Genomic DNA, 14,589 nt, shown 5'->3' with positions numbered 1-14,589 from the left:
CCAAGAATCCCTTGAGGACAAGGACCTGTTTCTCTCATCTGGATCTCTTCAGAATATATCCTGACTCCCATTCTCGCTGACAAGGGGCTCAGTAGCCAGAATTTGGGCTGTCCCTGGCAGCCCTGGCTATGGAATTGGTTTGGGAAATGGAAAAGTCAGTATTTGTCAAGAAAACGTAAACAAAAAGAGAACACAGCCATAGGGATCAAAAACCTGCAAATGGAAGGACATACAGCTGGCTAATAATTTTATTGATGATTTCTTAGCCATAGTGGCAGGGACACTGTCATGTTCAGGGCTATATCCTCAGTGACAGGAATGATGCCTGACATTTAACAGGTGCTCATTAAAAAGTGGAATTTAAAACTTCACGATTGAATCCCTATTCTGTGCCAGGCACAGTGCTACTTGTGTTACCTTCTGTTCTTATCCCTGCTATGAAGAGGAGCTGGTGTAATTTTCATGTTGCCAATGAAAACAGAAGCTCAGATAAGTGTATGGATTTTTCCCTACGAACAAGTCGTTTCATCAATGGCAAAGTCAGGATTTGAACTCGGCTGAATTGCCTCTAGAGGCTATGCTGTTTCTACTATTCCATTTTGCTGGACAATGAATCAAGACTTGTGGATTTCAGACTTTGTGTGAGAAGGCAAATCACTTATTTTTCCTGGATCCCAGTGTCCTTACTATAAAGTTACCTTAGTTCTCTTCTAGGAATAAAATGATATTCTTAGCGTTTGCTGCCTAGCTCAAGATCTCCTTAGGAGCATTGGCCATAACCATGGGAAGAGTTAAATATTGAGATAGGATGAAGTGGAGATTTGCAGCTGAGATCTGAGTATGACCATAATAGGATTGGGTGTACGGGAGGAGGAGTGGAGCAGGAAGCCAGGAAAGGGGTTTGAAGCAGACATAACAAGGTGTCTGCATGACAGTGGGCACATGGGCATTCTGTTCTCTTACTGTAGGAAATATTTCCTGATCTAAAAGAAAAAATTAAATATAAGGTATCATGGTGTTGACATATGAAGCAACTTTTTTCCCAAAGATTGATTGATTGATTGATTCATGAGAGACAGAGAGAGAGAGGCAGAGACACAGGCAGAGGAAGAAGCAGGCTCCATATCCAGGGATCCCAACGTGGGACTCGATCCTGAGACTCCAGGATCATGCCCTGGGCTGAAGGCAGCACTAACCGCTGAGCCACCCGGGCTGCCCGACATATAAGGCAATTAATGGGAGTATTAAAAGAATGATAATTGGGCCAGTTCTCTTCAGTATGCTCTTCATGAGATGTACAAGTTGTGTTCAGCTACTCAAAATTCTCACAGAGCACATCAAGACATCTCTGGTACTTCAAAAACCAATGTTCAAAAGAAAAAGTATCACAGTTCTATCTCATTTAGTTTTTCATTTACTGTAATGGGTTATCTGAGAGAAGTAGTGCAGGCAGCTCAAAATTTCCTCATGTCCTTTAAAAAAATGTATTTTTAAAAAAGATTTATTTATTTTAGAGAGAGTACACAGTGGGGAGGAGCAAAGCTAGAGAGGGAGAATCTTAAGCAGACTCTGTGCAGAGCCTGACGTGGGGCTGGATGCGGTGCTCGATCCCATGACCCTGAGATCACAATCAGAGCTGAAATCAAGAGTTGGATTTTAACCGACTGCACCACTCAGATGACCCATTAAAAAATGTATTTTTAATAGCTGATATTTCAAGCACAAAATGTAAGAATTTCAAACATCAAGCAACAAAGTTTTGTCCATTTTGAATGCCCTAATAAATAAATAAAAATAAATGGCTATCACATAGTTCAATTTTCCATTTGAAAACCCCTTTATTTACTTCCCAAAATATTTATACATAAAATTCGAATTTATCAATGAACTTTTTTCTTAGACAAAGAGTATGTGTAATTTGTGCATGTTAAAACTTGACCTCACAAGCATTGTAAATCCCTGAAGTTTCATTCTGCATGCCCAAGGGGTCTTGACAACCTCTTTTTAATAGAGAACCTGACAGACTGCTTTAAGTACTGAAAACTTTTTTTTTCCCTTTTATTCATTTTCCATAGGTATCTTCCAAAACATATGACACACTTCCTACTGAAATTCATTTAATAGCCATGACAGGCTGTCAGCCCACAGAAGTGCACGTGGATTATCAGAGTATGACACTCTTGCCCCTGCACTAAAACAACCCAGACTACCTTTATTCTTTTTTTTTTTTAATAGCAGTGAATTGCTTTAAATTCACTGAGATATGCCTCCCACAACCACACAATTCACTCATTTACAGTATTCTACTCAGTAGTTTTTAGTATATTCAGAGTTGCTCATCCAGCATTGCTAATTCCAGAACATTTTCATCACCTCCAGAAGGAACCCCACACCCCTTAGCTATCACCCTTCTCTTCCTCCATTCTTCCCAGCATGAAGCAACCACTAATCTACTTTCTATCTATAGATTTGCCTACTCTGAACTTTTCATACAAATGGAATTCTGAAATGTATGGTCCTTTGAGATGTTTCTTAGGGTGTTTTTCAAGTTTCATCCATATGGTAGCACGTTTCAGTACTTTATTCCTTTTACTGCTGAGTAATATTGCATTGTATGAATATACCACATTCTCACTCATCATTGGATATTAAGGCTTTTTTCTACTTTTTTGACTATTATGAGTAGCACTGCTGTGAACATTCATGCTCAAGTTTCTGAATGAACATATGTTTTCATTTCCCTAGGAGTGGAAGTGCTGGGTCATATAGTAACTACGTTTAACCTTTTGAGAAGCTATCAGCTTGTTTCCAAAGTGGCTGAATCATTTTACATTCCTACCAGCAGGCTCCACAGGCTCTCCAGCACTTGTTACTATCTGACTTCTAAATTATAGCCATCCTATGTGTCTAACGTGGTATCTCATTGCAGTTTTTTTTTCATTATTATAAACAAGTTTATTTTATTTTTTTATAATAAATTTATTTTTTATTGGTGTTCAATTTACCAACATACAGAATAACACCCAGTGCTCATCCCGTCAAGTGCCCCCCTCAGTGCCCGCCACCCAGTCACCCCCACCCCCTGCCCTCCTCCCCTTCCATCACCCCTAGTTCATTTCTCAGGAGTCTTTATGTTCTGTCTCCCTTTCTGATATTTCCCACACATTTCCTCTCCCTTCCCTTATATTCCCTTTCACTATTATTTATATTCCCCAAATGAATGAGAACATACACTGTTTGTCCTTCTCCGATTGACTTACTTCACTCAGCATAATACCCTCCAGTTCCATCCACGTTGAAGCAAATGGTGGGTATTTGTCATTTCTAATGGCTGAGGAATATTCCATTGTATACATAGACCACATCTTCTTTATCCATTCATCTTTCGATGGACACCGAGGCTCCTTCCACAGGTTGGCTATTGTGGCCATTGCTGCTAGAAACATCGGGGTGCAGGTGTCCCGGCGTTTCATTGCATCTGTATCTTTGGGGTAAATCCCCAACAGTACAATTGCTGGGTCGTAGGGCAGGTCTATTTTTAACTCTTTGAGGAACCTCCACACAGTTTTCCAGAGTGGCTGCACCAGTTCACATTGCCACCAACAGTGTAAGAGGGTTCCCTTTTCTCCGCATCCTCTCCAACATTTGTGGTTTCCTGCCTTGTTAATGTTCCCCATTCTCACTGGTGTGAGGTGGTATCTCATTGTGATTTTGATTTGCATTTCCTTGATGACTATGTACTTTTATTCTAATACATCTTTTCATTAGCTCTCCTATTTATATCTTCTCAACCCAGGCTATGACCATCACATTTCATTATTGCCTAAGTGCTTGACTTACTTAAAAGGCTTCCATTTCCCCTCTAAAAACTGCTTTTCACTCACCATAGGGTAGGATCCCATATATCCTGACTCAGAGTTACGTCCAAAGTAAGATTAAATGGCTTCTGAATGTGGCCCCACCAATAAGTAAGAAATATTCTTGGACTCTGACTGCTGACCTAGAGCAGCTTTGAGACTTCTTGCTTAAAACCAAGATTTTTATTTTTTAATTTATTTTTTAATACTTTATTTGTTCATGAGAGACACAGAGAGGCAGAGACAGAAGCAGGCTCTCTGCAGGGAGCCCGATGTGGGACTTGATCCCAGTACCTTGGGATCTTAACCTGAGCTAAAGGCAGACACTCAACCGCTGAGCCACCCTGGTACCCCAAGATTTTTATTTTAAAAAGGAAAAAGAAGGAAAGGGAAGAAAGGGGGAGAAAGGAAGATAGGAAAGAAGGAAAGAAGGCAACTCAGCCTACCACTAGTTGTGTGACCTGAAACTTGGTTGGCCCAGGCCCTCACATGGGTGTCCCACTTCCTTAGGCCATGCCTGGTGCCGCTTTACTCCTCTGGACCTTTGCATGTGCTCTTCCCTCTTCTTGCAATGACCCCACCACCACCACCACCTCATCTGTCTGCCTAGCAAGTTCTTATTCTTTTACATAACTTTATTAAGGAATTTTTCAAAGATAGGGAAAAAACAAATAGTATAATGAACCCAAATCCACAGTTAGCAATTTGTAGTCTATCATGCTTCACCTGCACTTGCTCTCCACTCCCCTCTCCCCCCAAACTGGATCCATTTGAGGCAAATATCACATAGCAGACAGTATTTGTCTATTTTTTTTTAATTTTTTTTAATTTTTATTTATTTATGATAGTCACAGAGAGAGAGAGAGAGAGAGGCAGAGACATAGGCAGAGGGAGAAGCAGGCTCCATGCACCGGAAGCCCGACGTGGGATTCGATCCCGGGTCTCCAGAATCGCGCCCTGGGCCAAAGGCAGGCACTAAACCGCTGTGCCACCCAGGGATCCCGTATTTGTCTATTTTGATTTTTTTTCTGGTCAAATGTGGTGGGGTTTTTTTATTATTATTAAAATGACATTCACATAATAAAATTAACCAATAAAATAAAATAATAAAGTGAACAATTCAGTGGCATTTAGTACACTTAAAATATTGTGGAACCACTGTCTATCTGGTTTAAAAAAGTTTCACCACCCTAAGAAACCCCATAGTCATTCAGCAGATGCTCCCCATCCCCCCTTCCACACTCCCCTAATCACCATTCTGGATTCTGTCTCTGTGGATTTACCTATTCTGGACGTTTCATTTAAATGGAATCATCAAGGCAATGATTAAAGGACTGGGGTGAGAGTAGGGGGTGAAATGGAATCGTCCCATATGTGACTTTTGTGCCTGGCTACTTTGACTTAGCATAACGTTTAAAAAGTTCATTTATGTTGTAGCATGTGGCATCATGTCATTCCTTTTTATGTTTGAATAATATTATGTTGTATGAACACATTTTGTGTAGCCATTCACCAGTTGACCACTTGTGTTGCTTCCACCTTTTGGCTGTTCCAAATCAGCTGCTATAAATGTGTGTACATGTACCCATTTGAGTATCTGTTCCCAGTTCTTTGGGGGTGTACACCTGGGAGTGGAGTTGCTGGGTCATATGGTAATTCAGTGTGTGACTTTCTGAGGCCTTAAGTGCCTCTGCGAAGCCTGTCCTGACTTCCCCTCACACACTTAGGTGTCCCTGCCTGTTGTTGCGGTCTCAGTTGCAGCCCCCGCTGCACTGAATGGCGTCTATTGGTTTAGGTGTGGTGTACCCATGCTACATCCCTTTCTCTGGTGAGTGAGTCTGCTTTCAGGAAACACTCTTCCCCACTCCTGCTCCCCCTAGTTAAAGAAGACCCCATATGAACCCTGGCTGGAGGGATGGACAAGTGATCTCATCAGGCCAGTCAGAGTCAGTCCTGAGGCTCTTGCGGGCTGCATTGGAAAAGACGGACTTTTTCTATAAGAGTCCTGTGTGCCCAGAGCTGCCCCAAGCTCAACATGCCTAACTAAGCATGAAGTCAAGAGGGAAGGAGGCAAAGCCAAGACACAGAGACAAGAAATAGGTTCCTCATGAAACCAGCCTGACTCCTGGATGCAGCCATCCTCAAAGCCATTTCATTTTTTGAACCTCAATGGCATGAGCCCCTCACTTTCCTTTATTGCTAAAACTGTTCCAGTTGGGTTTTGTTACCTGCAGCCGGGAGACACATGTGATGGTTGACCCATGAGGGACCATCTGCCAGGACCCTTCCTTGTGGAGCCACACCTCCCCCAGCGTCAGCCATGCTGTCTGCATGAGAGTCACCATTATTCTCAGTCTGGGACTGTCAGGCTCAGGACCTGAAAGAGGGTCAGTCTAGTTTTGGGGTCACAGGAGCAGGTAAGCATGATGTTCGTAAGGGAGAGCTTCTGGCAGGGAGACGCCGGGCCAGCAAGGAGAGGTGAGACGACACACAGCATGGCACCAAGCTACTGGCCCCAGCCACTCCTATAGTCAGCACACTCTATCCTCACCACGGATTGACCAGTAACATATGCCAGTATGATTCTAACTAACCCCCCTTTTGGCCTGATCTGTCTGTTCATGTGTCTCCCATAAGCTCCTAAGACACAAGAGTTGCCTTAACACCAGCACGGCACTCTGACCGGACACCTGCAAGGACACACAGCTGACTTTGTCCAGTGCTTACCCATCCTAGGAGCAGGCAACCTGCCTTCTGCCCAAGTGTGACTCCCTGTGACCTCAGGCAAATCACCTCTCACTGGCTCTTTAACTCAGCTGGAAAATGGAGGTAAAAATACACCTGCTTCATGAAGCTATGAGGGTCTCATGAATTAATCTGTCAAAGTACCTAGAACAGAATCTGATACATCGTACAGGCTCAGAGGATGTCAACTTGTGTTGCTATTCTTTGGAAGCACTGCTCCCATGTGTATCCTTTGCTCTAGCTGTGGCGCAATGTTGCCACACGCTGTCACCTCCACACCTTTGCATGTTGTTCCTCCTGCTTCTCCATCCCTCTGTCCACTTAGGAAATGTCTATTCTTCCTTCAAAAAGCACCTCTTCTCAGAAGACTTCCTCGACCAACCCTTCTTCCCCTACAATGAATGTCCCTCAAACAGACCAAAAATGGTCTTCACTCCCTTTTCTGAGTATCTGTTCTAGCACCGGCTAGGCTGGGCCCTTGTAACCACCAAGCAGTGAGTGTGGCTGTGCATTTACCCAACTGTCAGCACCCCCAGATTATGAGGGGAGCACAGGGAGGGGTTCCTCTCTCCAGGGACCCTACAGCCCCTCAACGGATAGGTGGTGGCTGGGGCCCTGGGAGCCTATAACACATGTCCCATGAGGGCACTTTAGGTTGGTTCCAGCTTTGGAAAGTGAGATACCTAGTGTGAAATGGTCACAGATTGAACTAGAAATCTCCCAGTTATGACACAAGTACCAGAGGAACTTGTAAGTCTGGAGGGAGGCCAATATGCAATGGGTTCCCACACTTCAGACCTGCAAACTAATTTACAGGTGGGCCCCCAAAGGAATTTGGAGACACTGTTCATCTTCTCACACAATTTTAAATTGACACAATATTTAAAGTTTAATCAGATGTAAAGAATGTGCTTTCCAGGATATTTTAAATATTGACATTTTTTCTCATCACTATTGGTAATACTTCCAGTGAATCTAAAGAGCATAGTGATTGGATACCCACCACCACTCACATAAAAAGTACAAAAACAAGTTCTTCTTTATTAATGAAGTTTTACTTCATTGTTTTTCTATTTTTATTTATCTTTTTTTTTTTTTTTTTTTAGTAATTTCTACACCCAGTGTGGGACTCAAACTCACAATCCCAAGATCAAGAGTGGTGTGCTCTTCTGACTGAGCCAGCCAGGCTCCCCTTATGTCATTATTTTTGAATGTGTTGATTATTAACAAATATTTTGAAACTTGAATCCACAGCACCCACAAAGTTTCAGCTTGGGGTAATATATTCTTTTTTTTGGGGGGGGGTTTAATATATTCTTATGTGATTACATGCTCCTACTTCTCTGTAGGAAAAACTATAGACAAGTAAAGCTTCAAATATTTAAAATTTTCTGTGATGGTAAATCACGTAAGTGTTTAAAAACTGTTACTCTGGGGTTCCCCGGGTGGCTCAGTGCCGCCTTCCACCCAGGGCGTGATCCTGGTCCCACATCAGGCTCCCTGCATGGAGCCTGTTTCTCCCTCTGCCTGCGTCTCTGCCTCTCTCTCGGTGTCTCCCATGAATAAATAAATAAAATCTTTAAAAAAAAAAACCTCTTATTCTGGAAAGTTATCGTTACAAATGCTATTAGTATGCAACTGATAAAAACAAATATATTACAAATAAAAAAAATAAAAAAATATTACAAATATTGAAGAATTTATTCATGAGAGATGGGGGGGAGGGGAGGCAGAGACACAGGCAGAGGGAGAAGCAGGCTCCCTCCGGGGAGCCTGATGTGGGACTGGATCCCAGAACTGCAGGATCACACCCTGAGCCAAAGGCAGTTGCCCAGCCGCTGAGCCACCCAGGCATCCCCAAAATGTTGTTTGAATGCATTTTTAATGAGTTGATCAGATTTCCCTGGTTTTGTGTACCAGTGGATAAATATTCCTTATGTCTATGATGAGACAGTGTTCACTTTCATCTCATCCTAGTTCTCATGTATAAGCACTCAGAGGTCTTGTCACATAAAGAGGCAACAGAAAAGAAAGGGAGTGGTATTGGAGCAAGTTAACTCTAAAATTCCTTTAACTTCCTTTTGAGTCTTATGCCAAATCAATAGTAATCCATCATCAAGCATTACTTTTTGTTGCAACTAGGTGATAGGTAAGTGAATGTTCATTATACTGGTCCCTCTGCTTTTGTGTATGTTTCCATTTAAAGAAATTATGTTTAATCTCTATTGGTTGACAAGAAGATGAGGGCCCTCCTGAAATTTTGTTACAGGCAAAACATGGGAACTACTTGCCTGGCAAGAGGATTTCTTCCCAGTCTTTGGAGCCCTTAGAGCCCTTCTTCCTCTCCAGACCCAGAGCAGGACTTCCAACTGGCCTTTTGTTGACCTTGGGTCGGGGGCATTTGCCTTTCTTTCCCAAAACAAGAAGCTGCTTTTTTAAAGAGTCGGTGCCCCATTTGAAAGACTGTGGTGAATGAGGATGATGAACCCCTTGACCACGGGTCTGGGGAAATGGGTCAGGCCAAGAAGGATGAAAGAAAGATTCCATCTCAGAATGCAAGCACATTCTTTGCTCCATCCTCTCCCATGAGCCTTGCCCAGACCTTGGCACTTTCAGTGGAGAGGACCTGGGACCTGCCCAGGGTCATTCAGTTAAGAATGGTGAGGCTGGAAATCTCTATATCCATCTTCTCAAATTACTTCAGCCCAGGAAAGCTTAGCGAATAAATTTCAATTAAAATAAAAGCCCACGGGATACCCACGGGGTATTTTATTTTCAATTAAAATAAAAGCCACGGGGGGCGGGGGGCAGCCCAGGTGGCTCAACAGTTTAGCACCGCCTGCAGCCCAGGGTGTGATCCTGGAGTCCCTGGATGTGTCCGGCGTCGGGCTCCCAGCATGGAGCCTGCTTCTCCCTCTGCCTGCGTCTCTGCCTCTCTCTCTCTCTGTGTCTCTCATGAATAAATAAATAAAATCTTTAAAATAAAATAAAAGCCCACAACTAAATGTGGTCCTGGAGGGGACCCTGGGGGTGGGGGTGGAGTGGGGGGAGCTGGGGGTGGGTTAAGACCTCCTTGGGATAAGTGGCAATATTCGAACAAGGTTTTTCAGTCTAAGTAATAGTATTGCCTCATGATGAAATCCCCTGATCTTGAAAACTCTGCTGTGGTTGTGTAACAGAATGAACGCCCTTGCTCCTGGGAAGTACTCATTGAAGGGTTTAGAGTCTAGGGGCGTCACGTCTGCGACCTACTCTCCGGTGCTTGAAGGGGGATGTGAATATGCAGAGAGCGGGTAAGAATGCGAAAACTTGGTGAATCGGGGCTAAGAAGGGGGTGCGAGAGAGTTCTCTGTACTGTTCTCACAACTTTTGGGGGATGGAAACGACCTGAACCGAGCAGGTGCGGGAAGCCTGGTCTCTGTCGCCCCCGGGTGGCCGGCCTGGGGAGCGCAGCCTCCGAGTCCAAGAGCCTCCGGCCGCGGCGCCCGACCTCCCCGGGTCCAGGCGGGTCCAGGCACCCGGCGGGCTCCGGCCTCCCGCGGCCGCACCCCCCTACGCCGGCTCGATTTCCCCGCTGCTCAAATCCGTCTGCCTCTGCGAACAGCTAATGTGAAGTCACATTAATCTCGGCTTGAAAGAAGTCGGAATTTCAGAGCTTCCAACTCAGATCACATGCTTTCTACCAGCAGGGAAACCGAGGCCCGGAGAAGACAGACTGAGCGTGACTAGAACCACGGCCGTCCTGCCCCTTCCTCAGCAAGCAGGGCCTCCAAGCCGCACCGAGCCCTCGGCAGCCCCGACACCTAGTCTGGGTCCGGCCGCCTGGCCTGCCCCCACCCCCACGCGCCTCGGCCCTCACCCCCGCCCGCCCGCTCCTTCCCCCGCCCGAGCCCTCCCCCCCGGTGTCCCGCGCTGGGAGGGGATCCCACGGCGCCCGGCACAGGGCGGGGACGTCAGCGCGGGCAGGAATGCTGGTCCCCGGGCCCGGGCCCTTCACCCCCCGCCCTGGCTCCGCTCCCAGGTGACCGCCCGCGAGCGCGAGGCAGTGTCCTTCCCGCGGCGTCCGTGGTTCCCGAGGAGCTCGGGGCCGGGAGGGGCAGGTGCGGGCAGGGCGCCGAGGGGGCGGGTTTGCGCCAGCGGGGGCCCCGCCCCGTGGAGGCCCCGCCCCCGGAGGCCCCGCCCCGTGGAGGCCCCGCCCTCTCCGCGCCCCTGGACGGCCCACCCCGTGGAGGGAGGCCCCGCCCTCTCCCCGCCCCTGGAGGCCCCGCCCCTTGTGGCCCCGCCCTGGAGGCCCCGCCCTCCCCCGCCCCGTGGAGGCCCCGCCCTCTGGAGGCTCCGCCCACTCCCTGCCCCGTGGCGGCCCCGCGCCGCGGGAGCATCGAGGGGCTCGGCGGCCTCGGACGACCCAGGCGGGCGGGCGGCAGGGCCTGGCCTCGGTGCCCTCCCTGGGGCCCGACCTGGACGTCCCTCCCCCAGCCCGCTTCCTTGCCGCGCCCGCCGGCCGACCCGCTCGGGCCTAGGGTCTCACCCGGGGACAATGGCAGGGGCGGAGCTGCAGCGGACGTGCGGACAATGGGCCCCCGGTCACCCGGCCGACCCGCGTCCGGCCTTTCTCGGCCTGGGCGGGGCTGCGGGGCGAGGGGCACGCGGAGGTGGCGCTGCTTCGGGCCGCGAGCCACAGCCCCTCCCCCCGGGACCCTCTACACCCCTCCCCCGGCACCCTCTACACCCCCCCGTGCCCCTCCCCCGGGACCCTCTACACCCCTCCCCCGGGACCCTCTACACCACCCCCCCGTGCCCTCCCCCGGGACCCTCTACACCCCCCCGTGCCCCTCCCCCGGGACCCTCTACACCGCCCCCCCGGGACCCTCTACACCCCCCCGTGCCCCTCCCCCGGGACCCTCTCCGTGCCCCTCCCCCGGGACCCTCTACACCCCCCCCGTGCCCTCCCCCCGGGACCCTCTACACCCCCCCGTGCCCCTCCCCCGGGACCCTCTACACCCCCCCGTGCCCCTCCCCCGGGACCCTCTCCGTGCCCCTCCCCCGGGACCCTCTACACCCCTCCCCCGGGACCCTCTACACCCCCCCGTGCCCCTCCCCCGGGACCCTCTACACCCCCCCCGTGCCCTCCCCCCGGGACCCTCTACACCCCCCCCGTGCCCCTCCCCCGGGACCCTCTACACCCCCCCGTGCCCCTCCCCCGGGACCCTCTCCGTGCCCCTCCCCCGGGACCCTCTACACCCCTCCCCCGGGACCCTCTACACCCCCCCCCCCCGTGCCCTCCCCCGGGACCCTCTACACTACACCCCCCGTGCCCCTCCCCCGGACCCTCTACACCCCCCCCCCCGTGCCCCTCCCCCGGGACCCTCTACACCCCCCCGTGCCCTCCCCCGGGACCCTCTACACCCCCCGTGCCCTCCCCCGGGACCCTCTACACCCCCCCGTGCCCCTCCCCCGGGACCCTCTACACCCCCCCCCCGTGCCCTCCCCCGGGACCCTCTACACCCCCCCCCCCGTGCCCTCCCCCGGGACCCTCTACACCCCCCCCCCGTGCCCTCCCCCGGGACCCTCTACACCCCCCCCCCGTGCCCTCCCCCGGGACCCTCTACACCCCCCCCCCGTGCCCTCCCCCGGGACCCTCTACAACCCCACCCCCGTGCCCCTCCCCCGGGATCCTCTACACCCCCCCCCCGTGCCCTCCCCCGGGACCCTCTACACCCCCCCGTGCCCTCCCCCGGGACCCTCTACACCCCCCCCCGTGCCCTCCCCCGGGACCCTCTACAACACCCCCCCCCGTGCCCCTCCCCCGGGATCCTCTACACCCCCCCCCGTGCCCTCCCCCGGGACCCTCCACACCCCCCCCATGCCCTCCCCCGGGACCCTCTACAAACCCCTCCCGTGCCCTCGGGCCCGTGCCTCGGGACCCACCCCCTGCCCCCGGGCCCTCCAGGTGCCCGTCCTGAGCAGGTCCTCCAACCCACCTCTGCCCTCAGCGCTGCCCACCTTCAGGCCTGGCGAGGGGAGCAGGGGTTTTCAAACATACCCCCCCACCCCGTTTTTTTTTTTTTTAATTAAGGTAAAATTTACCTAGAGGGAAATGGACAGATCTCAAATATGAAGTTTGATGAATTTTTGTTTCTCAGAACAAGATAGAACATTCTCAGCTTCCGGGAAAATTCCCTGGGGTTGGTTCTTTCTTTCTTCTTTCTTCTTTCTTTCTTTCTTTCTTTCTTTCTTTCTTTCTTTCTTTTTCTTTCTTTTCTTTCTTCCTTTCCTTTCTTTTTCTTTCTTTCTTTTTCTTTCTTTCCTTCCTTTCCTTCCTTCCCTTCCTTCCTTCCCTTCCTTCCTTTCACTTTTCTTCCTTTCCTTTTCTCTCTTTTTTTCTTTCTTTTCTTTCCTTTCTTTTTCTTTTTTTGTCTCTATAGCTTGGCTTTCTCTAGAATGTCCTAAATTGGAAGCATACAGTGTGGAGACTTTAAACTGGCTTTAAGATTCCTCCCACCTTTTTGTGTCCATCAATAATAGCAGGGTTCCTTTTTTTTTTTAAATAAAATATTATAAATTTATAAACCCTTGTGTGGGTTCTTTTTTTTGGGGGGGGGGGTCTTTTTTTTTTATAGGGATACCTGAAGGGCTCACTCAGTTAAGCATCCCAACTCTTTTTTTTTTTTTTTTTTTTTTTAGATTTTATTAATTTACTCATGAGAGACACACAGAGAGAGGCAGAGGGAGAAGCAGGCTCCATGCAGGGAGCCCGATGTGGGACTTCATCCCGGGTCTCCAGGATCAGGCCCCAGGCTGCAGGTGGCGCTAAACCGCTGCGCCACTGGGGCTGCCCGTGTGGGTTTTTTGTTTTTTGTTTTTTGTTTTTTTTTAATTTATGATAGTCATACAGAGAGAGAGAGAGAGAGGCAGAGACACAGGCAGAGGGAGAAGCAGGCTCCATGCACCAGGACCCAACGTGGGATTCCATCACGGGTCTCCAGGATCGCGCCCTGGGCCAAAGGCAGGCGCCAAACCGCTGCGCCACCCAGGGATCCCTCTGTGTGGGTTTTTATTCCAGTGTATGGCAGCACTTCCATGAGTTTATCTGTTCACCACTTGTAGGACATCTGGATGGCTTCCAGTTTAGGGCAACTATTAATAGAGCTGCTACAAACATTTGTGTACAGGTTCTGCGTGGATGTGTTTTCATATTTCAATACCTAGGAATGCTAGGTTGTGTAAGTCTACGTTTGACTTTTTTTTTTCTAAGGATTTTACTTATTCATGAGAGACACAGAGAGGCAGACATAGGCAGAGGGAGAAAAGCAGGCTCCCTGCGGGGAACCCAGTGTGAGACTTCATCCCCAGACCCCAGGACCATGACCTGACCCGAAGGCAGAGGCTTAACCGCTGAGCCACCCAGGCATCCCTACATTTGACTTTTTAAAAGATTACCAAATGAGATTTTAGAGGGGCTACCCCATTTCACACAAACACACTTCCAACAGTGTGTGAGAGTCTTCACTGCCCCACATCCTTGTCCTCTCTTGGTGTTGTCAGTTGTAAATTCAGCCATTCCAGTGGGTGTGGAATTGTGTCCAGAGAGTATTATGGTCTAAACAAAGGAGTAAACACCCAGAGCACCCCTTAACCTTTAGCAAGTCCCACTGGAAGGAAGTCCCAATGGTTTCCTGGCCTTTCCTGGCCTTCCAAGTACTGCATAGGTGCAGGCATGGGTCCTGGGGCCAACGTCAGCCCATGTGCCGACCCTAGTGGGCTGATGCTTGTCCCCCATCAGTCCCTGAACTTCCTGTCCTTGAGTCCTTCCCAGACTTTCTGCCCATAGGGGAAGGAGCTGGCATGGAGTCCCCAGACTGAAAGTCAGGGCGCCGGGTTCAACCTGAGTCCCACCTGCTTGGCCATCCCACCTCCCTTCCAGATAAAGAGCCTGCCCTGGTCCACACAGGCGGCTGTACCAGGATACCAGGCACTGAGTGGCTTA

Source organism: Vulpes lagopus, chromosome 7, assembly GCF_018345385.1.
Source record: "Vulpes lagopus strain Blue_001 chromosome 7, ASM1834538v1, whole genome shotgun sequence".
NCBI classification, from domain to species: Eukaryota; Metazoa; Chordata; class Mammalia; order Carnivora; family Canidae; genus Vulpes; species Vulpes lagopus.
This window is presented reverse-complemented; position numbering follows the sequence as displayed.